This window comes from Temnothorax curvispinosus, unplaced genomic scaffold (assembly GCF_003070985.1).
Source record: "Temnothorax curvispinosus isolate PA1 unplaced genomic scaffold, ASM307098v1 QBEX01015530.1, whole genome shotgun sequence".
Lineage (NCBI taxonomy): Eukaryota > Metazoa > Arthropoda > Insecta > Hymenoptera > Formicidae > Temnothorax > Temnothorax curvispinosus.
The window spans coordinates 263,905-275,308 of record NW_020225310.1 but is presented as its reverse complement, the minus strand read 5'-3'; positions in this window follow the sequence as shown (position 1 = coordinate 275,308).

Below are 11,404 nucleotides of genomic sequence, written 5' to 3'. Positions count from 1 at the left end.
CCCTCCTCCTTCCGTCGCGAAAATTCGCGAAACTTCGGTGACTGCGAGCCCGGGACTGGAATTTAGCGCTAAATGCGAGTGTCCGTCCGAAGCTCCGGAGTATACACGTCGGTCAAGTGTTCGCCAAATTAAATGCTAAACGGTACAGGCGGGGCGGCGCTCTTACGACGCTCATAACAGTCATAATGAAGATCGAAGGCGAAAATCCGTCGGATTTGCCGCGACTCATTGCACGCGTGGCGCGCGATCTCTATTCGGGATGTATATTTAAAAATCGAGGAAATCGTATTCCGTATATGTCCGCGCTTTGCTGAAAAGTTGAAAAAGCTCGCGGCGCGGCTTTTTATCCGCGCGTTGCAATTCATATCGTGTATTACCGGTACGCCCGCATTAAATATACGCGCGTTATTAAACACGACCGGCATATCCCGGAGAGTGGAAATGATATTAAAATAATTTCGTTGCGGATATATTCCCCGGCTAATTACGCGCGGGACGCTTCTGTCCTATCTACATAATGACATGCGCAAAATGGAAATATCGAGCTGCTTTGAAATCAATTATTTGTTGATAATATTAATCACCAATTGTGCCGCAACGTCACTCGCCGCCGCCGCCGCCTCCCGTCTTTGATGTATAATTACTCGAGCGCGCGCGCGCGGTGTTACGCAATGTATATAGCGTCGCGGAAGATTCCTTGAGGGGAATGTCGTAATGAAAACCTCCCTTTAAAACGTTTAAGTAAACAGCTCCGAAGCGATGAAATATTACATCGTTGTCGCGGCATTCGGAAGGCTAGGTACTTTAAATAGTTATCGTGCATCCCCGGTCGCGTATCCCGCGCTATGTTAAATTGCGAGAGATCTTTCGACGTCTCATCGGCGGGAGGCGACTTTGAAAATATGAGGATTTATTTCCGCCAAAAACACGAAAGCACGTTTCGGCGATAATGAATAAAACATAGCCTCCGCGCTTTGTATGCGTCGCGCCCTCGCATATTCATCGTACATGTTGAAACATATTAGTCAGCAACAATGATTTTTTTCACTATTTGCATACATATGTCGGGAAACGCGCGCGGGGGGGAAAACACGCGTTCGTTCGTTCGGCGTTAAAATACAGATTGTGAAACACACGGTTTTCGGCAAATTCGGCGCGATCGCCGAATCGAATTATTCGAGACGGTGAATTCCGATGTCCCGTTTACAATCCGTCCTGATGAAACCCCCCGCGCGCCAAATAGCCACGTTTGTTACTAATTGCGCGCTTTGAACGGTACAAGCGTTACTCTTGCGCACATTTCCGCATTCATTTACATTCGCGCGTCATTAATTTCGGGGTCCCTGCACACCCCCCCCCCCACGTCAAAAATCACCATGCGGTGACAAACCGTCAGCCGTTTCTCTCTCCGCGTGATGTCGATCAATTACGATATTTCATAGATCCTCCTAGAGGTGAATCAAATTGGAAAACGCGCCGGGGTGGACTCTCTTGCGGCGATTTATCGATAAATCGCGTTAACTGCGACACTTTTGCGACACTTTTTATTCCGCCGGTAGTAAAGGTCAGCCATAAAAAGGACATCGCACGCGCGCGCGCGGCCTCGGATGAGACGCTACGCTATTTCTCGGTGCGCTCGAAAGCGAGGCACTTCGTCGCGACTGCAACTTCCCGCGGTGTAATACTCTAACCGCCGGTGTTTACCACAAAATGCCGTTATATTATATAAGTCCCGTGAAAGCCACGCGAACTTCCGCGAGACGTGCGCGGTGCGCTCGCACGCGGTGGTACGCGGTGTGTTTTTAGGGGAGTTTGGCATTGGCAAACTCAATTCGAGTTTATGTTCCTTGTGTGCAAAGTGCACTCGCAGCGAAGTTACGATGCACGAAAATACGCCGTTATGAGTCCTAAAGCTATCCTTCTCTCGGCTAAAATATACATACGGCTCCTCGTCGTGCCTCGTTTTTCCGCGCGCGTTAAGACAACGTGTGTAAAACGTTTACGCGCCGATAACACGTCTTGAAACGTCTTGAAACTTCGTCCCGTGGCCTCGAAAGCCAGTCGACTTACTTATTTACGAAATTAACACGCCGTGTCTTATTTATGCCCGAATGCTCGCTTGTTAAACGCATGTACCTCCCTCTTGCTCGGCCGGAATAAATTATCAGTCCCAGTATCAGAGAGATATCCTATGCTTCCACAATTACACGAGATACATATCCTTCGCGAAATCAAGAGAAGATCCAGTGTGCGCGATACAGAATAAATTATTGTACAAAGAGGTTTCGAACGTAGTAAAGATCTTAATGCAGTGCACACACAATTTTGTCGTTTGAAAATCCAGACTGCGACGTGAAAGCCGAGTGCTTGTGCCCCCTCAGTTTGCAGATCGTCTATTTCGTAGATGAGCGAGCAAACAAACCTCCGGGCGAGCTGCGTGCACGCAGGACGGGGAGATTCCGGCCAACAGTCTCGAAAGCGAAATTGTGAGTTATAGGACGTGCGCGAAAAAGCAGCATTTACCGCGGTCGTTTAAGAGAAGGCAAGCCAACGGCGGGCGGCTGGAGCGCGCTTTCGCAAATAGTGCTCCGCATTGATTTATCACCGACCGAAAAAGACGGGTTTGAGGTCGTGCGCGCGGTGGAAGGGAAGGGAAGGGAAAGGGAAGGAAAGGCAAGGGAATCCGGGAGAGGCCGGGGGGGTTGCTTGCCGAGGGAAACCCTCGGTGCGGCCCCGGAGAGCGGAGAGAAGGTGAGTGTTAAGCTCACCGAAGGGGTGGGCTCGCTCGCTTCGCGTTTGCGAAGGGTCGCAGGGAGTGACAAAACGCCACCCCGCCGGACAAGACCGCGGCGATCCGTCACTTGGCTGCGAGCCAATCGGGCGCGAGGGGCGCACTTCCTTGTTTTCGTCCTGCGCGAGTTCGACGTCTGATTGCAAATTGCATCCCCTCCGTTCCTCGAACCGCCCGCCGCCGTCCCGTAGCGCGCGACGCGGCGATCTTACCGGGATCGCCGGTGATTTTCGCAGGGCTCAAACCTGATCCGTCGCCGCATCCCTTCCCGACGCCGAGCTGTTTGTCATGGCGCATTAAAGTGCCACGACTCGATCCGACGATTTTCAAGGCACGGGACGGTACTTAACCCTTGTCCGGCAAAGCTCTCCGACTTTTTCAGTTTCCCCCACAATCTCCATAAGATCTAGTATTTCTTGTACAAGATACATCCGTGTAGTAAAGAAATGGAATATATATGGAAACGGAATAAATATCATTTATCTTGTACCTTAAAGTTACTTTACCTCGCGATTCGGTTCGACGTACCAGTTGAATGTTGCACTATTGTAATTTACGTTATTACACCTCGCGTCTACCGACATTAGTAGTTCAGCTTTAAACTTATCGAACGCAGGCCCTGCGCGCTATCGCCACGCATTTAAGCAACCGAACGCGGGGGCTGCCTGATCCCCGAGTCCCCGTTTATGTTAAGTGTATGCAACGTGTGTTACATCTGCGAGACTCACAACTATGCTCGGCACTCGAGCCGGCGATAAGGATCCGCGCGCGCATTGTCTCTTACGCACCGTATCGATAACGCCTCCTCCTCACCAGAGGCAATCTCCTCGGTGTCTCCGGAGACTTGACGTTCCGCGCGCTCGACGTTTTCCCCGCGACTCGAGCCTTCAAAACAATCAGGCATTTCATTCGCGGGCAAATCTAATACTCCGCGCAAACGCGTAAATAGCTCTTCGCGAATGCACGTCGCGTCGCGAGTCTCGCGACGTTACCGTCGAGAAATACCTACGTAATCGGAGAACAAGAGAAGAAAGGAAGGCGAGAAGAAATAGAGCGGGAGGGAGGAAGGGGGGAGAGAGAATATGGAAATATATCGCGAAAATTGCGGTTTCGCAACCTCGCTCGCGCGCTTGTTATTCCGCGTCCGCCAAATTGGTCGAAGAGGCGAGGCGGCGAAGCGCGGGAATCGTCGCCGCCGCGGCCGACGCTTGCGGGAGTTACGTCAACCGGGCCGGTTTATTTACATAACGCACCGTCGAAACGTCGACAATCGAGAGATCGACATTACGGGTGGTCCCCGCGCGCGATGTAGCGCGATGTCCCCTTCACCGCGCATTTGCATACAAGCATACACGCCGGCAAACAACACCGCTGTGTGCGCGCGCGCGCGCGCGCTGCTGCACTCGAATGCATTAATCCCCCGGGGGTCTCTCAGCCGAAGGGACACACGCCCGACGTCTCCAGACTCTCGCTCCGTATTTGCATTTACCGATGTGCCCGCTGTTTGTTCCTCTCCGCCTGTCGGGCGAAAGCCAAGGGAAGGGACAGAGAGGGATGCGCGAGTGCATCGGCGACGTTTCTCCGGATCTTACTCGACCTTTTCGAAACTTTCGTCGCGTTTATATCTATATTTACGTGCCTTTGTTGCGAACATGGGACGGTATCGAAGGATTTTTATTGTCAAAAGTCGGTAAAATAAACAACGCACGGGGTAAAAGCGTACGAAAATTTTTACGGAAATTTGTTACGCTTTTCCCTCTCTCTCTCTCTCTCTCTCTCTCTCTCTCTCTCTCTCTCTCTCTCTCGGTGCTTTTAAACTGCATACAGAATATCCGATTAGCAATTTTTTAAAAAATTTTCTTTGATAAAAGATTCAGCGCGCGCATACGAACACACAGACGCGCGTATTAAATTTACATTTTATCTTGCTGTTTACATTCAACGTTGTATCGTTTATTTAATTCAACCTCGATGTTTACTTTTATACGCTGTTCCGCGGATCTTAGAAATATAAATCAATTTCGTTCCGTTCGCTCTTGCTCATCTCAGCGTAATTCAGCGCTGAGATAATCATTCGATTTATGACATCAGTTTAGCATAATTCACTCATTATAATAAACTTGCGGTTAGAAAACATTTTCTTTATTTTCTTTTCTATACGACAACGTAAAATCCCATTTCAAAAATCTATACGTTATAAATTAATTGGATCATTGTGTTAACAACTATACGATCAAAGTTAACGCGAATATTTGTTCATTTAACAACCGATTGGTCTAACTGGAGTTTACGGGATGAAATTAACCCCCACACAGTTAGCCAATTAAACGTAAAGGTACTCCGTCTAAACTCCGCTCGATGTTTCACAACCAAGTTCGAGAGTCAGCTCTTATTATTTCAACCTACGAAACTTTAACACTGTGCATATATGTAATATTATGCACGTCGGCCCGCCGCGCTCCTACCTCTGAATTTACGTAACCGTCATCCAGAGCTTACGGGAGCTTTACTAAACATAGCGCGAGCCATATTAGAAGTTTCGCGTTGTCGGGAAGGTCGCACGACGTCTCTATCGCGACCGCCAATACATATGATTGATATACATATAAATAAACATATATAAACAAACTGATATTAAAAAATTGATGTCTGAAATATTCGAAAGAGAGACGGATAAAGATTAAGAGAAAATGAGGATACTTTAATCATAATACTTACTCTTAATTTTACGTATATATGAAATAGATAATAGAAACACGTCGTGTTGCTCTGCCTAGGATGTCTGACACGATATAAACTGCAGTCGTTTAATTCACGCGGCTAAAGTCATTTATTCCGTTCATGATTATTATGATGGATTCGCAGGAGCTTTAACCGGGAATTAGATATTACGCTGTCAGATAGGTCGGGGGATGCTCTCTCCATAAACGGAGCCGCGCGCGCGATTCGAGTCGGCCGGGTTAGGTATGCGTGCCGCATATATTTGCATGCCTGTAAACGTAGATAAATTACCTGCGAGCGAGAGTAATGTGTCGATCCAGCTTGTACACGGGATTTCCGCCCCGCGAAATCTCTCTCCGGTGTACTTTGCATTTGTTAATGAACGCGGTTTGCATAATTGCCTTGCAGAGAAGTACTTCAGTCGGGGGGAGAGGAAATTTATCGAATTGTCTTTGACGGAAGCCTTATTTGATTTAGAAACACGCGCGCGCGCGGATCGATTCAGACCTCATCAATTCCGCGCGTGCACCCGATATACACGTCGTCGCTTATGCCGCGCCGGTAATTATTCCCACTTGACGTTTATAACAGTAACGTCTTTAATGCGTTATTATATCGTATTATGCGCGCGGGACACATTGGCAGCCTCTTACGCTCTCGCTCTCTCGCGAGGCGTTGCCAATTATCATTCATATTTCAGCGTGTCTCTCCCTCTTACCTCTGCGGAACAGTATAATGGAAGCGTTCGAGAACAAAAGAACCTTTGTACAATAGTGAATGTTTATTTAGACTTTCGGAGCTTAACAATGCGAGCTTGCATTATTACTCGCGCCGCGCCGCGCGCGCGCGCGTTCGGACATTGTGTTTTTGTATTATTATATATTACATTACATTACCGCACGGTATATCGCGACGCGTTGCCGTTGACCGTTTCGGTTTCCGTTCGACGCGACGCCTCCGCCATGCCGTTCCATCTGTTGTCCCAGCGAGCGAGATCGAGCCGAGCGCGCTGTTGCCCGTTATCGTTAAATCGGGTCGGCAATAATGAAGTCAAACGATGTTGTCGCAATTTTGCATAGAGGCGGCAGCTTACACGTCGCCCAGAGTTCGTCGAACTTGGGTTGCTTTCGTCGCACTCGAATGCATTAGGCGGACTTAAAGTTGGGATGACGACAACGACGGCGACGACGGCGACGACGTCTCTTTGCATTTGCATTTACTGCAGTCCACACGCATTTGCATTTAGTTACGGATCATTGCTGTACACGGAAAAACCACGAAATGCAACGGCGAGATGTGTGCGTCGGCCGTATACACGATCGATGATCCCGCGATCGATCAATCAAGGGGGGGGAGGAGGGGGAGACGGGGAGGGAAGCTTTCTCCGCCGCGAACAATGCGCCATTGTCTCGCGACGGATAAAAAGAATGCACGGTGCACCGTGGCATTGTTTTACCCCGCAAATAATCCCGCGTTACAAGGAGTACATTTACGCGACGAAACCACGAAGATATTAATGAATCGGATACGAGAAGACGTAGCCAACGAGCTTTTGTGTCGTGCGCAATAGCATTTTATCGCCAACATTTTTCCTGTCCTACCCGTAAGTCCGTTACTCAGCGTCGAACTCTCGAAAAATATTCGACGAGGTACCTCGCGGATTCGAGATGAAATAACTCGTGCAAACTATGCGAACGGCAGCGCGAACGGTCGTTCCCGCTTCGCTCGGGGACGGGAGAAAATGAAAAAAAGGAAACGGACCGCGCAAAGATCGATTTTTCTGTTAATTAATCATTTGCACGTTATTATATTTGTACATTTCTTTCATGCGTGCTTCTCCGCGCGAAGCGTAATATTTCTACCGAAAACGCGATTCCTTCAACATCTCGTAATCGTAATCGATTTTGGGCAACAGTCCGCGAAAGAGCCTTTCCTCTCAGAAGCTCTCGCGTAATCCCCTCATCTTGCCGCTTTAATGTAGACGGGTTACGTCAGAAAACCTCTCGTCCGTGCGCCTATTTTCCCCCGCTCGAGGCGCATAATTACGAAAGCGAGAGAGAGCGGCTGAGACGCGGGGCACCATCGCCGCGGCAGGCAGGAACTTCCGGAAGAGAGGCCGGCACTTTTTCGAAAGTAACGTCTCGCCGCACGCGGAGAGAAGTTACTGCGGCCGGCTTTGACGCTGGCGGAACGAAATGAATCTCATTAAAATCGCGCTGCTCACCATCCGGCGCGCGCGCGCGCACGCGCGCGTGGACGCGTTTTACGACCTTCCGAGGTACGACGACCAAGTGAAAAGACAGGCTCTAAGGGAGAGAAACAGAAGTGCGACGAGGGGGCGCGGAAGGAATTAACTCCGTCACGCTAAAAAGAAATCTCGTGTGCCGCGACGCGCCGAGGCGAATCCGGAAGATTCGCCATCTCCCGTTTGGCAAATGTCACCGGCGGAGTTTAAACGCCGTATAAATGGATCTACCCCCGACACGCGGGGGAGGGGGAGGAGCTCTCCTTTTAGGGCACATAGGTGCGGGTTGAAGTGGATTTGTCAAGTTAGATTGGTTAACTCCAGATTATTCACCCTGCTTCCCATTAATTAAGCTCGTTTATTATCGCCGCGAGAACGAGTTTATCCGAAACGGGAACGTTCTTCGAGCCTTTCGAGCGTGGTTTAAAGCGGGGCAAGAGATACACCGCGACTTATCTTTGTGATCTTCGTTAACGGCGTCTATTAATGTTACCTGCAATTTGTGTAATAGCTCTGCAGAAGAAAAACATCGGCGAGTAAGATAAGAGTGTGATAAAACGCGATACACGCGAGTTGAATTGCTACTGGACGGTTTTCTCTCCCTTTCTCGTCGTTGTTTTCGCAATTTTGTGGATCTTAACAGGGACTTTCTTCGCAGCTTTGGGTTTCCATAGTGATGGAGAGTCGGTGAAAAAAAAAGGGATCGTGGATGAAGTGTCGATCGCAGCCAACGTGACAACCCGATGTCTGGCGTGTAAACGGATGCTAATGCTCCGAAACTCCCCGGCATTCATTGTCGCCCCCTTCCTTGTTGAGAATGGTAAACATTGGCTCGTTTGACGGAGCGACGGAAAAGTTGCGAGACCCTCGGAAAGAATCATCGTCGTCGACGGGGCGACGCGGGGCGAAGTGGGATCGGAGGAGCGGGGCTCCTTGGAGTTTTACTCTTTATTTTCCTCCTGCTTGCCTGACCACCTTAAGCCCCCCGAGCTTTCCCCGGCACATCTGTCCCGCTATTTATTCCTTTTTTACTTTCCCGCTCGTCGTTTCGCCGACCGACATTCATTGTCCAGTCGCGAACTTTTCGAGCTTTCGTACCTTGGCCCCGCGCGCGCGAGAATGAGAAAAGACGAGGAAGCTTTTAAAGGAGGAACTCGCTGGCGAGTCAGGGAGACAGGAAAACAAAGGTCGGGAGGGGGGAGGATCGGAAGAAGAAACAAAGAGAGAGAGAGAGAGAGAGAGAGAGAGAGAGAGAGAGAGAGAGAGAGAACGCAAGATTGATCGTGAGAATTCTGGGACACAGAAACACCGGTTTTTCTGGCCGAAATACCTGTACCCGGTGAAAGCGCGACAATATTTGCGATCGCTGGCGATTGCCGGTCGCGAGGGAAGTGTTTTCAGGGTAAATATTGAATATTTAGCAAGACAGATTGACTAAAATCGCGGAAGCAAATTTTTTTTATTGTTTTCGAAAACAGCCGTGAAAGGTCAATCACTTGGTGCCCTGGTTTTCCATCCCCCCCCCTCCCTCGGTTGATCTCTTCGCGAGTTTTCGGGCGCGGCGCGTGCATTGCGTCGAAATGTCGGTTAAAAAATATTTAGCGTTTAACGCACGGTATTTTATATTCCATCGGAAGATGGAAAGCTGGTTTTCCATCATCCGCGGACGCGTATCAAATATTTCTGGGGCGCGAAATAATTTCGCGCGCGTAGAGGGTTGGTATGAAGCGCGGTGATTCGCCGTGCGTTATCGCGTGTAGATTACATCTAATCGCGGCTCGTCAAGAAAGCTGATCGAGCTGGGATTTTTCCAACCTTCTTCCCCCTCCCTTCTTTCTCATCCGATACGTAACGCGAGGGCCCTCCACCCTCGCACTTTCATTCCGACCGATATGAATTATTCTCGCGTTATTCAATTCCAACGTAATACATATTTAACGCCTCCCAACCCCTCTCCAATCCTATTTTGCCGTCTCGTAGGACATGCCGTATAAATTATTCACGTGTGGAACCCGTTTTTGAGCCCGTTCCCGCCGTCCTGGCCGGCTTGTAAGAAGAAAGAATGCATATGCATACGCACGCACACCCGCCACAATGTTACCTTCCTTCTTCGGGATCGCTTTTCCGCGCCCCGTCCCGTATTTATATTCCGTACGTACAGGTATTACAGCTCGATTATGTACACGCTCGCGTACATCGTACATATATACACACGCTGACGTGAATACTGCGCACCGGCTTTAGGGGCGATCGTAACGGATGGCCGGTCGAGGTATCGAAAAATAAAGAGACGAGACAAATCGTGTGTCGCCCGCTTGCAATAAATCACATACCAGATACATGAAATTTTTCTGCTCAATTCTATTTAATCTTTTTTCTTTAATTTATACGTCAAAGATTTCTTTCGAACAAATAGATACCGCATAAAATTCATGTAAAAAGGATCGCGTTGACTTGATTTCCATTCGAACAAGCATAGATTTTTCTGCTCAACCCTGTTTAATTTTGTTTTATTTATATATCAGAGATTTTTTTGAATGAATAGATACTGCATAGATTTATGTAAAAAGGATCGTTCCTGATTTCTATTTATCTAATTTTCCGCGATAAGTATAAATTTTTCTAGACTAAAAGGACGCGCAGAAAAAAAAATTTTGGATGCGAGATTTTACTCGGGATACCGGCGAGCTGTACAATCGCTGCTGCTCAAATGTATGTATTTTATATATATATATATATATATATATACTGGTGCACACATAGGTAAACATACCTACTTGCACGTATTCAATGTACGCCGGGGTATCGAACTCGCCTTCACCTCTCTTACCACTTTCTATTCGATAATCCCCATCCCCCTGCGCTCCGCGTCTATTCCTTTAGAGAGAGGTCCCCGCTTCCTTTCTACGCGCGAGTTATCATCGTGAAGTTTCGCGTTCCCGGCTAAATATTCCGTTCGGAGAAGCACCCTCGATGCGTTCCCGCGCGATCCCGATGGAGAGATATGTATATTCGCGCACATACGCCAGGGGGGTGGAAAAGTGCCATTACCGCGTTTTAGCAATTTTGCGAAGTCACGAGGCACGTTGTTCTCGGAATGCCAAAGCCGCTTCTGCCCCCGCTTTTCTATCGGTTCGATTACTCGCCGATCCGGAAATCTGACGCGGCTTATCTCGGTATCTATCGGATCCATCGGGGGCCGGCAGCCGGGAAAACACGTTTACAATCGCGCCGGTCCGGGATAAAGCCGAGTTTGCGGAGCGAGCTCGGAGTCTATACATTTTCTACGTTCAATTTGCGAAGGGCAATGGTTTACCGCTTTGGGCTCTTTAATAATTCATGCCAAGTTCGCGAATACAAATTATCCTGTGCCGCCCGTGAGGAAGCGATCGGAAGTCGCATGGCATTGGCAAGAGAAAAAAAAACAGATCCGACGTAATCCGACATTTGTCGATTACCGTCGGAACCAACTCCCGCCGCGCGCGGAATCGATTCTCGGTCTTCGGAAGAACGACTCCGAAATCTTATCCTCAGATTTTATTCTTTTCTTGTCTCTTATACGAGCTTCTCTTTCCCCAATCTAATAAATATTCCATCTCTTTCTTGGCCCGATCGGTGGCACCGTGCCGGAACGTCCATTGTTTGTG